At 34.9% G+C, this 16,291-nt stretch overlaps 1 protein-coding gene and 1 pseudogene across 1 annotated transcript in view; one reads left to right on the top strand and one right to left on the bottom strand.

The window, feature by feature from the left end:
- LOC145277883 (uncharacterized) overlaps positions 1 to 16,291 on the top strand; it is a 119,900-nt gene that overhangs the window by 86,336 nt on the left and 17,273 nt on the right. The gene's annotated exons all lie outside the window — the stretch shown is intronic.
- LOC145278478 (U2 spliceosomal RNA) lies at positions 15,143 to 15,275 on the bottom strand (annotated as a pseudogene).

Below are 16,291 nucleotides of genomic sequence, written 5' to 3'. Positions count from 1 at the left end.
TTTAGCCATTTTTAATATTAGCATTGTTCACGCATTTTTGAAGTAGCTGACACGCCCTATTTCCGAACCGTTATTAGCAATACTGTCTCAAATTTTGTCTTTTTCTAATAAAAAAAAAATGCTCAGTAATCTATTTATTATAAAAATATTTCTTCCGAAATGTTGAGTTTAATAATTTTGCGACTTCGTTATATGTCAGCTTCAAATACATTTTAAAGGAATTTTTATAGTTCACGTTAAAACAACCACTGATAGAGGCGAGGAAATGTTGAAAAGAAAATACAGTTACATTACCGATGTACCTATTTACTATGTCTCCCCACGGGACAGAGTTAGACACCAGGGTCGTTTTTTAACGTGGAGAAAAGGTACAAAAATAAAAATTGTCTCAGTCGTGAAGGATTTCTCCTCCACCGAAAGAGAACAAGAAATAGAAGTGCAGCATCTGAAGAACAGATACTACACTTTGATCTTGACCAAAAGGCCCAGTCATGTTACATTACCGATGTAAGCCACACCTACATATAAGCCCCGCCCACACATTTGATAAAATGAAACATGTACATGTTTGTGCCGTTTACTTTTCAGTTATCAAATTAAAATAAAATTAGATTAATTAAATTTTAAGGTGCATAGCGGGATACTGTCTGAAATTCGAGCCTTGTTTTCAGTTTGGGAAAAGTTAGTTCACGTGGTACTCGTTCGACGGTGTCACAGCAAATAGCATAACCTCCTCTGTTTTAGTCCCCCCTTCCCATTAAAAGTCTATAAAATACAGTCCCTTCCCCCAATTTTTTCTGGTATAATTTTTCATTTATTTTCGACTTTATAAGCGAGTCTCGGAACTCCAAAGCAGAGAACAAATGTTACCAAAGGCAAGATAAGTTACTTTTCTACCTACCTGGATAAGTTTTTTTAGTGTTTTACTTATTTTAAGGCGTTTTTTTTTTTTTAGTTTGCAACAGAAGTAGTGACGAGTTGTTAACTTAGAACAAGATGGCGAAAATTTTGGATGCACAGTTTCGACTTAAAAATAAGTTTGGTAGAAGAGTAATTTTTTATAACATTTTTTATTATTTTTTTTTTTTTTTAATTTTTTCGGTTTGGCGTCTATACTAATAAATTCTCGCCTCCCACACACGCATGCAAAATAAATAAATAAATAAAAATAAAAAAATCGAGCATATATTACTATAGACAACAAAACGAAAAGGTAAAATATGCAACCAATAAATGCTACCAAACGCAAGATACTTTATAAGTAAATAATAAAAATAAGAAGAAATTCAAAGAATTTTTTTAGCGTTTATTTCTATAGACAACAAAACGAAAAGGCGAAATATACAATAAATGAATGTTACCAAAGGCAAGATAATTTAAAAATAAGTTTGTTTTTTGGGGGGTTTTTTTGGGGGGGTTTTTTTAATAAAGAAATACAGGTGTCCATTCAAAGAGTTAATTTTCTGCCGAAACACCGTCAGCAGAGTAGTACCACGTGATTTAACTTTTCCCAAACTGAAAACTAAGCTCAAATTTCAAACCTCCTCGCGTTATAATGGCCAAATTTTAATTTTAAAACTTCGATGCGACCAAAACGTTTGCACATACCACGTTTATATTAAGTTATTTTCATGATTTGTAATCGTACGTACAAATTTGGGTCGATTAATTTAATGAAATGTTTCGTACTATGGCCTCTATTCCGCTTAAGACATGTGTTCACGAAGAAAGGGGCTTAATTATACTTCTAAGTTCTTGCATTTTAAAAATATTACCGAAACAATAACCACTGCCAAACAAATGTGAAGAATTGTGGAGAACGGAACGCATGATGCCGTGACGTCAGACTTGTGTTAACTATACGAACTATGGAAAAGAAGAAAACCTTTGTTTATCTCCTTCAAACTGCAATTAATAATTAATCTTTGTTATAATTTTGTTAGGTTTTAAGATTTACACAGTTTAACGATTAATAATATTATAAACATTTGTATATGAAATACGGTTTTACTAAATATGTACGAGTGTTCATTTAGTTAATTACCGGCTTCCATGCTTTTTTTTTTTTTTTTTTTTTTTTTTTTGTAAAAAGAGACAAACAAGATATGAGAGTGGTCTACAAAATGTTTATTTTTTGTGCAATAATATTTTTAATCGGTTTTTATCTGGCGATAAAATTGTTGGCATGGGCCATGTTTATATTAAAACTTTATATTTAAAAAGAAATTTCAACACAATTAAAAATCTGTTGTAACGGAACATTTTGAAATAATGGAATTTTAATCGTTTTCATCTTTTAAAAATTAATTAATTTTTAGGAAGTGTCTTTTTCTTGACAATTCAACTGATAATAGTATATATTAGAAAAACCCCTATTAAAAAAAAAAACATTAAATTTATATCATTTTTTTAAATTGCAACTTCAAGGTAAGTTTTTGTTAAATACGTGTATTTGAATTTTTTTTTAAATGAATATTTTTTACTTATTTGAACTCTTATGTTTCATAATAAATAGAAATTTCGATCGATTTAAATATTTTGTTCAAATTCGAAAAATTAAATATTGGGTGGGGGGGGGGCACGCACTAAAAAATATTTCCCCTCGTATATTTTACGGAAGCTGAATTTTATACGTAATTTCATTCTAAAATGGGTAAGAATCGAAGATTTCACGAAAATCTGACCATTAGTTGATTTTTGTTAGATTTATTAAACACGGGTATGTTTTCACATTCGGAATGCATACTACATGGGAACATTATTTTAATGCGCTAATTATGTAAACACGATTTTCGTCTCGCAATTTCATTATTTTCGTATGATGATTTTTTTTTTTTAATTATTTCTAGTTTATTTCGTCCTTTTTAAATAGTACAAAAGTTATATTGATAATATTAACTCATAATAAAGTTACATCGGTGACTTTTGGAGGTGCCTATAAAACAACATAATACATTATTTCATAAACATAGCCTAACTAATAGATTACTACAGAGTCACCGCTTATCAAGGCCCGAAGTCTATTCAAGGATAAACCTTTATGAGTGTCAGATGAAACAATACCGTGATGATCGGTGATGGTTGAAATTGGAAAGAAATTAATTATTTAATAGGATGGTTCAACAAGAACTTGTTTTATTGAACGTGAAACGACCATGTTATAGTCGACTAAGAAGCAGCTCTGCGATACTGTGTTTCACCGACGAGCAGTTCTGAGGAAAGTTTTACTCGGGGAATTTTCGTTTAATTTTAAGCACAGATAAAGAATAAAGGAAATTGCTGACAGTGGTTGTAACTAGACGAGTGTTGTCCGTGAATGATTTAGAGAGGGAGGGGGCATAGTTTGAAGCTCAGAGTAGCTGACATAAAATTAATGATAACTCGCAACTTCTCTACTAAGGTAGCAGGGAGAAGTAAAGAACATCGCCCACCAGATTTCGAAGTTTTTTTTTTTTTTTAGTATGTCAAAACGGAGAATGTTGCTCTGAACAGTTCCTTTCCAGATGTGACAATAGTACTCCATCTTAGGGCATATTTGGCTGTTATACCTCCTCATGTGATAAAATGTTTTCAATGTGACTTTTTTATGACAAAACCGAATGAGAAATAAGACATTTTACGTATTTAATAAATTAATTTTACTAAAATCTCAAAAAGAAAAAGAAAAACACAATTCATTTGGAGAATGTGTTTCTTTCGTGCAAACAGCATTTCTAATGTAGTGTATGTGGAAAAGAACTCGCTATTATTATTAACTGTCGTAATTTAGTGCTGCAATATAAAATGCACCATTTTATTTTTTTTTTTATTTTTGCAAAACTCAATCATGTTCTGCAAAGCTAAGAAACAACAACTTCTCTGTACAAAACAACAAAACCAAACACCGTGAATAAATATTTGAAAATATAAATGACTTCAAAATGACCGGATTCGGCATTAAATAACCCGAAAAGACCTGATATGCCGTAAAAACAAAACTAATTCTCTCTCTCTCTCTCTCTCTCTCTCTCTCTCTCTCTCTCTCTCTCTCTTTCTCTCTCTCTCTCTCTCTCTCTCTCTCTCTCTCTCTCTCTCTCTTATCTTCTTTCCTCTTCGCTTCTGTCTTATCCCTTTGTTTCCCTCTCTCGACTGTTTTCTTCCCTCCCACTTTTCCTTTTCTTTCATTATCCTTCCTCTTTCTCCTCACGCTGACTATTCATATGTGAATTGGTGCCGTTTAATAAGTCGGAAAAATGCCTACGCCATCTTTGAGGGTGGTAACACTAATAGCTGCTAATATTCTAAATGTTTCCAGTCATTCGGAAGTTCTTCAAAACAAAATGTTCGTATTGTTGATGCCGGGTCACAGTTATAAAATAACCAGTTGACGCCCCTCTTATACAGCTTTCTCTACTGTTCGCGGCGAACAAATAAATTAGCCACGGCGATGTTCGCTTCATTGCGAATGCGTCCTGACATCCACACTGACTAATGGAGTAACAAGACTCTCCGCGATTTTATTCTCTATTTAAACAGAAATAAAATCAGATAGAAAAGTCGTGGAATTGCAAGTACTTTGTTTTTTGTTTGTTTTTTTTTTGTTTTTGTTTTTTTGTTTTTTTTCTGAGGGCCACTCGAGGATAAGGGTCAATGAGTGTAAGGTGGTTCGTAAGACAACATCGTAGTGATCGATAGTGATTGAAATTAGGTAGATTAGTATTATTTAAATGAACGGTTTAGCAATAAGTTATTTGCATTGGAATTGAAAATGATAATGTTGTAGTCGGTTGGACAGCATCCCCACAGTATAGAATTTTACGGGAAGCCAGTTCTAGAAAAGAAACTTTATTCATGGAATTTGCGTTTAGATTTAGGCAGATATTTAGTGGAGGAAATTGTTGACAATGGCTGTAAATAGACGAGCGTTTATGAATTTTGCAGGGGGTCTATAGATTGAAGCTCAGTCGAGCACGTCATGAAAATAATAAAGTAGAATTGTGAGAAAAAGATTGCAGAGGAAGGGAGAAGACATTACCAGGTTTCGAAGCCGGTTTTGAACCCTGTCAAATTAAGAAAGAGTGCTCCGTGCTACTCCTTCCCAGATGTGGAAACAGTACTCCTTTTTAGGACGCATTTGGCTTTTATACAGGTAGACGATTGCGTCGGGAAACTCTGAATTACACATGTAACGTGGTCGTAACACTTTTAGTCAGATCCACACGTTGCATGCAGAGACAGTCGCAAAGGAACACAAAAAGGAAAGAAATTAGAATCACTTATTTCTAGTTGAAATAAAAGGCATGTATTCATGGTACTTTCCAAACAAGTCTCCATGTACTTGACAAAACTCTGCCGTGTCGAAAAGTCTCTCATAACACCGTGTGGCCACACGTCAATCTTCCGCCAACACGCCTTGCCGGTATTCTAATCACGTGATGTTTTTTCCACCTTTTCTTTTCCTTCTTTTCCCCCGCTGAGACGTCATACCGCGCACCGGCTTGATGATTTGCATACCATGCGTCAGCAGCTCTGTTACATGCATGCTCCGTCCGAAACAGCCAAATAGAGCTGACATTGACGCTGTCCTTATTTACATCCGCCCCTTAACTAAGGTACAAATCGATTAAGTTCTTGCTATTCTATATAATAAAGATGAACGTACGTGTGTTCGGATCGATTCGTTATAATAGACTTTTCAGAGAAAATCAAATTCTATAATTGCGAGGAAATTGTAAGATATCCTATAGTTAGTAAGTTTGTGGCGCAACACTTTATACCAAAGCCGTTAATATATTAAGAGCTATTGAAACAAATTTCATCAAGATTCATCAGTCCTATGCGATATTATTGTAAACACATTTTGCAGAATGGGAAGTAGAAAATCAACTTTAGGTCTCGTAACTTTTGTTTCTCTTATTCTGCCTTTTGATCCTCATATTCCATAGACGCTGTTTCTGACAAAGGGAGAAACTTGCTGTTTTTTGGATCAGAATCTTCTCATGAAAAAAAATCCATACTGCTTGTCACAAAGTTTGCTTATTTTGCTTATCTGGTTGGGAATTACTTGATTTATGTCAGATTCAACAACTACAGTCATTGTCAGATGAAAGGTCATAAGCATAAGCCCTTAACAATTAAATCCCGTATATTTCTAGACATAGTGTTACATTTAAATAGCGAAGCTATGTTCAAGGACATAAACGAAACCACTCAGGAAACGTATATCGTTTAAAAAGTGATTCTTCTTTAGAAATCGTTCCAGACAAGTTCAAGGTCACAAACTAGCCAACGTTATACTTGTTAGACCAGGGGGTCCAAACTTTTTGGCACTCAAAACCTCTTACTTAAACGTTTGAAACCCATGCGACCTATCACATCAGCATCTTAATTTTATTTTTTATTTTCTGTGAAGGACAAGGAAAGAAAAATCTGCAAAATCTTTAGAATTCTGCAATTATTCATTACCAAACTAGCCGGGCGGGGGAGCTTGGCCTTGCCCGGTCGTAAAATACGCTTAAATATATTTTAATTCATGAGGATTTCGTATCTATTATTAGAGCTAATTCTGTGTGTGTGTGTGTGTGTATATATATATATATATATATATATATATAATTCTCTGTGTGTGTATATATATGAGAGAGATAGAGAGAAAACTAATATAAAAAGTTAAAAAAAAAAAAAACCTTAGATGCCGTAGCTAGAATCGAAACCAAAACATTTAGCACTTCAACCGCGTTTCTTCCCGTTTGAGGTATCGACAGAAAGATTTAAAATTAAAACCACTTCAAGCTATGAATGGATTTGCGTAGAAGTAATAGAAATATGTCGGCAAGTTGAAATGAACATTTTGCACTTCAACTTGCCAACACATTTCTGTACGCGTTATTTATCCATCCAAACAAAGATTTTACTTGTTATAAACCATCCTCAGTTGATTATTACTATTTCCTGTTAATTTCAATGTTATGGGACCAGTAGTTTAGGAGTTTATAGGTTAAATATTTTCACATACACGCATAGATTAAAAAATATTGATCCAACCCAAATTCACGAAAAGAAAATGTATTTCTTAAAATAATAGTGTGTTAGGCAAAGCTATCCAACTCAGCTAGTGAGATACCTGATGCGGCATTTCATCAGCAAGTTTTGAAAATTGTGACCGAATGTTTTTATAGCTAAAATTTCAAGTGTTTATAGCCAAAATTGGCGGAGGTTTTGGTAGAGTTCTCAAAGGTTGAACTTTGACCCTTCAACAGTCATCTCCAACATCCAATCTGTTCCTATTCTTTTTCGTGCTAGCATTTCAGCCCGGCGTTGCCCGGGTGTTTGGATGTGTATGTTGAGCAAAAAAAAAAAAAGTGGTAGTAGGAAGGCAGGCTCGAACCCGTACCGCGAAGGAGGAAAAGAACGAGGGAAAAAAACTGACGTGTTTTCTGTTACGACTACCGCCAAAACGGAAGTGACTTATGTTTAAATTAAGGGTAGACAATCGAAAGGAGAGGATGACTTTCAAAAATATCGGCGAAAAAGGAGACCCCCCCCCTGTAGAAAAGTGCCCAATTGAAGGTGAAGATATTAATGATTTTAGCCAATGTTTCGATATTTGTCGCCTGAAAGGTCAAACTTCAAAACGATACTGATCTTGTAAAAATCCGTTTCCTCTGTCGAAAGTTTTAGGCAGACATGTAAATATACATACATGCATACATACATACATTTATATATTGGTAACTAAAAATTTTCGACCTAAACCGATTAAAAGGCTTGCCCTATCGCTGAATACCCTTTATGTAAAAATTCAAATGTTTAGACCAGAAATTGTTTTAGTAATTTGGTAGAGACCGCAGAGGTCAATTTTTAAAAAATTGACCCCTTAACATTTATTGTTTTGGGCTCGGATCAAGTTATTAAGTTAGATCCAAGTCCAAGGAACCTATAGCTAAAATTTCAAGTGTTTATACCCAAAATTGTCGGAGGAGTTTGGTAGAGTTCTCAAAGGTCAAATCGTTGAATTTGACCCCTCAACAACCAAATTTTTGGCCGAAAATGGATTACATCGATTTTCCCAAATCTCAGTACCCTGTATATCAAATTTCGAGTCTGTAGACTGAAAATTGAGAAAGTTATTACGTAGGGAAATGTACACACACACACAGATACAGACTCGTTCACTTTTATAGATATATATATTGACGTGGAAAATCCTGCCTCACACAAGTAGGTAGAAACAAATGGAACACATATATGTAAAGCCATCATACTGACATTGGCGTATGACTGATACGTAGCGCACCAGAATTGAGTTACGGATTTCACATTAAAAAAGTCGGGAGTTGAAAAATCGTTCCTTAGATCCAGAAATTCATCTTGGATATCATCTTGGATGTTGGGCACATCAAGCTCAGTACAAAATGGGTTCAATACCAAAGCTTCATATTCCTGTGATACATCAGAAGTAACGCTTGACTTCTTTTTCTAGAGAATGAAAATGTTCGGTAATCTCATCCTGAATGAACTTATTCAGATGGATCTGAGACTGGTTCGTCACCCCACAAAATCTTTGAAGCATAGCGAGGTTTCTAGAATTGGTTTTCCGACGCCAATTCTACGGTTTGAAAACAAAAGCTCGGAGACCTGAAAAGGTAGAATGGATTCCCTATACATATATACAGTTTCAAACACGCATACATATTCCCCCACACATTCGCTCACATACAAACATACGTACACCCATAATATCACCTAATGTCGTTGAACTAACCCTAACACACTTTTTACATTGTGCCTATGTAAAAGCTTGAAAATGTAATTGATGAAATAAAATTATCGTAAATTACTACTAACAAGATTACACGCGTCCCTGCCAAGGCTTCGCAACCCCCAGCGGATCGCGACCCACTTGTTAGGAATCCCTGTATTAGATGGATGCATCCCGATAAAACAGAAACCTCGCTCGTGAAATGTGAAGACTAAAGGATAAAATAAAGGAAACAAGACTTTCGACGATGCCGATAGTTCACGTTCAACTTTCCTATAAATTGTACGACTGGCTGATTCTAAATACAATTCCAACTTTTTGCGAAAATCGTACCAACGCGATTATGTTTATTCTTGTATTTGTCAAATTTAGAATGCCATTGTGTCATAAAGACACTCCAATTGTAAGTTTAGCTCAAGTGCTAAGGAGATTTTTTAAGTTGGGAAATTTGAAGATCTGTGTCAAGAACCTTGTAAAGGACAAGGACTGAGATAGAAATAGAATTAAAAGAATGACTAAAGATTATTTAGGGAGTTAAGCACACCAAACACTTTGTTAAATGACTTAAGTGAAGTCGGTATATTTTTCATTGGATTTAAACGCGTCCTAACGAATTAAATACAATGTACTTAACTGTAATTCGGTTCAATCATACTATAGAGGCCGCTGGAATATATCGCATACTTCGATTGGTTTTCGATCATAATTAATACTAGCAGTGAGACCCTACGTTGCCTGGAAGTACATGGTGATTAACGAATGTTTCGCACTCCCATATTTTTGTCATCGAAATCGGTGAAATCGCCCATTTTTAAATCAAATCGATTGATTGCCTGCTGTAGTTGGGGACATATCGCGGTGCTCAGGGAAGAAGATTCACATGCCTCCCTGCAGTGACTTCGCCTAAAATATGTTGTAGTCTACATTGCATTGTGGGGAACCTAGTATTAATTTTATAAAATCATTTTTATATAACGGCTGGAATTAAAATTTAAAACGAAAAAGTCAAGTATCATGGTCCAATTGTGCTCTAAAAAGAAACATTCATTCATAACGCGCCTTAGCCATATCAAAGAACATACTGTTAATTTTATGTCTGACCTTTCTTGTGCGATGATAAAACTTCTCAAATGCACTTATGACGTTAGGCTGTAATAAGGTGTAAACTTTGGTTGAAATCGAATGTTCTTTTCATCGGATTTTTTTCGATTATCGATAATTATCTAATACATAAATATTCCCCAGGGATTTGAGTATTTTGCTTATCAGAGTTCCGCTTTTTTGTAATTCAGGAAAAGCTGAATTCCGTGTGTTTTTTTATTTTTTATTCGGGGAGGAGGCACAAGAGTTCGATTCTGTTTCGCCGATTGTGTTCATAGCGGTCGAGGATATAAGATCATTGGTATCAGTCTAGCGGGTAAGAAAATGCCAAATCACTAGAACTTTACGTCCTTATTTTTAACTCATTTGACTCAATTTCATTTGACGTTTCTCAATTTCATTTCTCTTTTCTTTTCTTTTTTTTTTTTCTTACCCTCTGCTGCTTCTTATTTTTTCTTACCGTTTTATCTTGCTTTTACTTCGCCTCCATTTAATATCGCTCCGGAAATTTTAGTGTTACCATACTTCAAACGATTCACGAGTAGCGGGTAGCAGACTTTTGTTTCATCAATGAATTTCATCAAATCTCCTTTAAAACGTATCCGTTGACACTTTTCGCAGAAAAAAATCAGTTGAATACTCTTCGTTAAATTACCTATCGCTTCAACAAAAGGGGTTATACCATACTTTTTAGGCGATTATGAACGAACACCCTGACCCCTAAATTGGAAGAACTGGCGGAATTCTCAGGTTGAGAAATTCATCCAGTTTCAATTTTTCTCCCCCATTTGGCCATTTCATTCTATACACATTTATAATGAAACAAAGCGTTCGAGTTATTTTTTAAATTTTATTTTATTCATTTATTGTTAATTCATTATAGAACTCTGAACTTTTCGACAGAATGTTAAGCGGTTAAGGTTAAATACTTTTAACTAGTTGTAGTATCTGTTCAAGTTGGTTTTTCCAGGTCTCCTTCTGCACGTCAGTTCGGCTGGAATTTTTTTTTTTTTTTTAATTCTAAAAAAATAAAATAAAATGTTTAATTTTATTTTACTTACACTATGGACTGCAACACGGTTTACAAACTGTGTCTATCGGAAACTGGTGTGCTGTTAAGTTTAGTTATATATAATCAAACGAGCATAGATTCCCAACATTGCCACAGGACTGTTTTTTAGCTTACTACAACATGGTCGATTTCAAATTACATGTCAACAAATACTTGTCAAGCCATCCTCTTAAGTAATTAAATTTTGTCCATCCTCGTTCATTGTTTTCACTTCACTCATAATATTGTAGATTGAAAACAATGAACGCGATGGGCAAAATTTGATTACTTAAAGGGTGGCTTGGCAGGGGTTGAAGAGGGTGGCTTGACAGGGGTTGACATTGAACTTGAAATCGACCATGCTGTAAACCAATCTCATGGTAGTTAGGAAGTTATTGGAAAGAAACTCTGTTTTTTTTTAGATAGATGGAGGAAGAAAAGGAAGTTCTTTACACTGGTAGTAATAAGATGAGTTCTAGCTGTGAATGTTTTACAGGGGGGGAATGAGAAATTGGAGCTTAGTTAAGTGCCTATATTTGATTTCTTAATGCCTTTTAGTGTTGATTTATATATATATATATATATATATATATATATATATATATATATATATATATATATTATTGTTCACATAAAACAAGAAATCGTTTGCTCAATTAGATACAGGTTCTAGGGTAAGAGAGAGATATTGGAGAAATGAAAGTTTTGATTGAAAAACTCACTTAATATCCTTTGAAATGTGACCTTTCTTTGTCTCTTTTTATATATATATATATATATATATTTCCTCCTGTAAATTGTTTATATTTGATTACGCGCGCGCAGGTTAATTTTCATATTTTTGTCCTTCGGATGATTTATGTTTCATTACGCGCACGCGTGTTAATTGCTCCAAATATTCGTTTCCGAAGCTCATCGAAGCCCTTGATTTATAGTAAAAGTGTCACTGCTCCATGATTCCTTCCTTCGCTGAGTTCATTCTTTTATTCAGTCAATATTCTAACTTTGACCGCTGATCATCGGCTGGTGTCGTTGATATTTACCTCCGCGACGCCGCTACCACATCGTCGTCGGCTTCGCCAACCCGACCTTCGCTGACTTACGTCTTATCGCTTTGAAGCGCGAAGCTCCATGCCTGTTGACAACTGTTTTCAGGCTCTTCTCTATATATACGATCTATCTCTCTCTTTCTCTACACAGTTTCTCTCTATATATACGATTTATTTCTCTCTATCTTTTCTCTTTCCTTTTCCACTCTTCGTTCACAGTATCTCTCTCCCTTCTCCTCCTGTTCGCAGGCCCCCTCCTCCCCTTTTTCTTCTGTTTTGTTTACAAAATGTGACCGAGCAGACGTGAATTGAATCCTTTTGGCGCGAAAAATGATACAGTGAATAAAATATACTGAAAATATATCTGCTCTCGGTTAAAAATCAATAAAATAATTTATTATACATTTTAATAAATGTATCACAATATATACACACACACACACACACACACACACACACACACACACACACACACACACTAACGTATCACCACAGGCTAAGACCAAACGTCACCCGAGAATATGGATTAATATGGTTGGATCGTCAGTTAGATGATGAACAATATTTTGACAAGATTGGCATAATTTGATTGCTTAAAAGGATTGCCCGGCAGGTATTTGTTGACATTTAGCTTAAAGATGTTACTTGCTTGTTCGTCATACTGCATCATAAGTGGAAATAAAAACGGAATTATGCAAACAAGTAAAATAGTGATAGTACCTGTCTATGGGGTAAATAGAATCATTTGTTTACCAGATATATGCTTACTAAGCAAATTAATCTACCAATAATGATTGGTAGGGGTTGGTTGAGTTTGTTTTGGCGGTACGCAGACGTCGAAAAGATTTTCGTGGCGTTCGTAAACTTGAGAGCTAAACTAGATTACCGTGGATTCTGAATAAACAAACAAGGGATGGATGGCTAAATTGGAAACTAAACAACAACTTACGAACAGACGTCGAGTTTAGACACTAAACTTCGCCAACTATGCGTCGTGTTTGTTGTCGTCAATTATCTTATCCATTATCTTCCTTCATTAAACTCTCGGTTTTAATGACCTTGCGAAATAACTTTGAAAATAGAATCCCCTCTCTCTCTCTCTCTCTCTCTCTCTCTCTCTCTCTCTCTCTCTCTCTCTCTCTCTCTGGTCTGTAGAAAGAGAGCTCTCTCTCTCTCTTTCTACAGACCACATGGTTAGAAAACCTTAATGTAAAAAAAAAAAAGATGGCGGATAATGGTAGGCGTTTTTATTCTTGCGTTTTTTTTTTTTTTTTTTTTTTTAAATAAATATCGATGAAAATTAGTCTGAAAGGAATGTTGATGTTGACATGTTTTCTCTTTAAGTCGAAACTCGCAACAACAATACTGTCCTCCTGCAACTGGAGAGCCCGACGAGAGAGTAACGCGAGCGGACAGCGTCCACCGAAGCGGAATAATGTACGGGAGGTCTTTTCTTATTATTTTTAGCGTTAAGCGAGCAATAGGAATAACTCGGTAATAGAGAACACGAAAGCAGACGACACAGCTTAGAGGAAGCGAGATATATCGAAAGAAGCACAGAATACGCCATTTTTTCACGAGGACGGTGAAAGTTTGGCGTTCTTGAAATTAACAATCTCCAGTTTTTTATTGTCTTGCAGCATTACTATTAATCCGAAATTAATTACGAATTGTAATAATGGTTTTAGATCTTTTTAAAGAGATCCGCCCAAAAATACTCCCGCCACACACACAAAAAAAGACAAACTACAAGTTGTTGTAAAAATAACGTTTTATTACTTAGAAGATACAATGAAATCTATTCCATCGTATCGGCTAAGTCATTGGATATTTATTTGAAAAAATTGTTTCCCTTAGATTTTTCTGTTTCCACATAAACTCAAACAAATAGCCATCCATCATGCGTTTTAAAGTAGTGTTTATTCTGCATTTTGTACGACCTAACCCTAACTCTACTCTAACCTATCTATAACTTAACCTATCTCTAGACAGAACTCGCAAAAGTAAGTCAAAGGCGCGTACGCGCACTGCAAATGATTGTCAGGGATTTTTGTTACTGATTTATTTTTATTTATTTATTTATTTATTGCTTGTTTTTGTTTCTTACAAAATAATTTTCTATTAGTGGCAGGATTCGTCTACAAAAACTCGCACATTATTTTAGCTGCATCCAATAACTTATGAACGGAAATAAAATAAATCATTATCTTAACAAAAATAAGTTATTACAAGTTTATTTAATGATTTAAGGATCAAATTATACAGTAATTATTAAATTTAATTCTTAAAATTTTAGTTTTTAAAAATAATTTTGTTATAAAATGTTTAGTTAAAAAAAAGCGGAATAAAGCCAAAATCAAGACTCCTGGGCAACGCCGGCTTGAAAATAAAACCTTTCTAGCGGTCACACTAGGATCTACTTTTAGTATATTCAGAACACGGTTATCACTACGATTACTGTTTCCAGTCTTTCTTTCCCATGTTAAAATGACATTTTTCGTTATTTAGAAAAGCCCTTAATATGGGAAAAGGCTTCTATTTTTTTTTTTAACCTATTCTGTACTTTCATCAAACAATTTTATAAACGTCATAATGAAATCGATTAAAAACAAAGGAGCAGCCGGAAGTGAAATGGAAAGAGTAAGCGTTAATGATATTTAGAACATTTAACGTTACTAATTAAAACGGCTAAAATATTTTAGAATTATTAAATAAATTACGAACATTTTTTTAAAAGATTTCATAGTCGGCCATCTTGTACGCCATCTTAAAAATAGTAGTCAAACTACGATCAACATTTGATATTTTATCAATCACATCTACTACAAATGCAACATTAATTTTCCAGCAACTGATGGTCCGACACCATTTTAAATCTGGACAAAATAGAGAAAAGAAAATTGATAATCCTGCTGTTCAGTTTAGTGGACGAACAACAGGTGACTGAGTGAATTGCTATTAATTTGTTGACATTGAACGATGGCAATCTCCTTTTATCTTGAGATTTATATATTATACTGTGTAAATTTCATCCTAGTTATCCGTGTAATGCTGTTGAAAGTAAAAACCAGCTAATTTAATTAATTCATATCAGTTCGTTAGCATTTAGTTCCGGTAAAAAGTCAATGCTCCTTATGTACCTATTTACTATGCCTCCCCACGGGACAGAGTTAGACACCAGGGTCGTTTTTTAACGTGGAGAAAAGGTACAAAAATAAAAATTGTCTCAGTCGTGAAAGATTTCTCCTCCACCGAAAGAGAACAAGAAATGGAAGTGCAGCATCTGAAGAACAGATACTACACTTTGATCTTGACCAAAAGGCCAAGAAGAGAAAACAATGCTCCTTATGTAGATATGCAAGGCAATCTTCGCTAATTTTACAAACTGCATTAATTACTTGGCATAATCACGTTGACATATCGGTTCTCGTTAGATCACCAATGTTAAGCGACATTAACCTTGGTCAGTACCAGGTAGGTTATCATGTGGGGGTGATGTAAGCACTTTTCTGCAAACTTAACGTCGTCATCTTCTCTGACCGAAGTATTAAAGCCGACTCAATCCGTTCAAGTAAATACCGCTTTGTTTTATTTCTTGGGAAATTGAAGCATACAACCATCCCACTCTTTAACGACCTTAGTTTTTTTTTTATTTATTTATTGTTATTTATATCATTCCTTTACTTTCGCTACTTGTCTTATGATTCACTTTTTATTTACGGCATTCGCCTTTCATCCCACAATATAAAGCATCTACGAACAATTCAAGTGTGCACGATGATGGCAAGCAGGATTTTGCTTCTTTTTATGAGCGTCGGGTTAAGATGAATGCGATTGCATTAGTTCTATTCAGTGCTCGGAAAACGACCCTTTCGAGTATTACTTCCTCCAGTTGATGGTACGGCAAACGAAGTACATCTCTTATCTTATTACGAGGTTAGTTCATCACATGAGACCTAGGAATTTCGACAAGTCCGATTGAAGAAATTTATATTGGTGCTCTATACCGGTCCTTGTCGTACCCATGACATTGAGCTCAACTGTTTCATATCAGAGGAAGTTGGTGAATCGATCCAGCTCTCATAGGGGGTGAGGGCAAATGGGGAGGAGTGAAGCGTATCTTTCGGGTAAAAGCTCTTTGGAACTTCATACAGTTGAAGCGTTTCGGTATCGATGTTCAGATTTTTCGTTTTCATTTCGATGGGGGCGAGCAAGGAAGAGAGTGCTGATGGGATTATGTATCTGGAGTGCTCGTTTTGAGCAAGTTGAACGTTTCATACTAAACACTAAACTTTTGTCAAACTTTGCCCTTGTGAAGAGAAAAATAGGAATTGTATTCCTCCCTCTCTC

Source organism: Euprymna scolopes, chromosome 6, assembly GCF_053919585.1.
Source record: "Euprymna scolopes isolate OS-2025 chromosome 6, ASM5391958v1, whole genome shotgun sequence".
Lineage (NCBI taxonomy): Eukaryota > Metazoa > Mollusca > Cephalopoda > Sepiida > Sepiolidae > Euprymna > Euprymna scolopes.
Note: the sequence above shows the minus strand (reverse complement) of the source record. Positions and strands in the feature narration are given on the sequence as shown.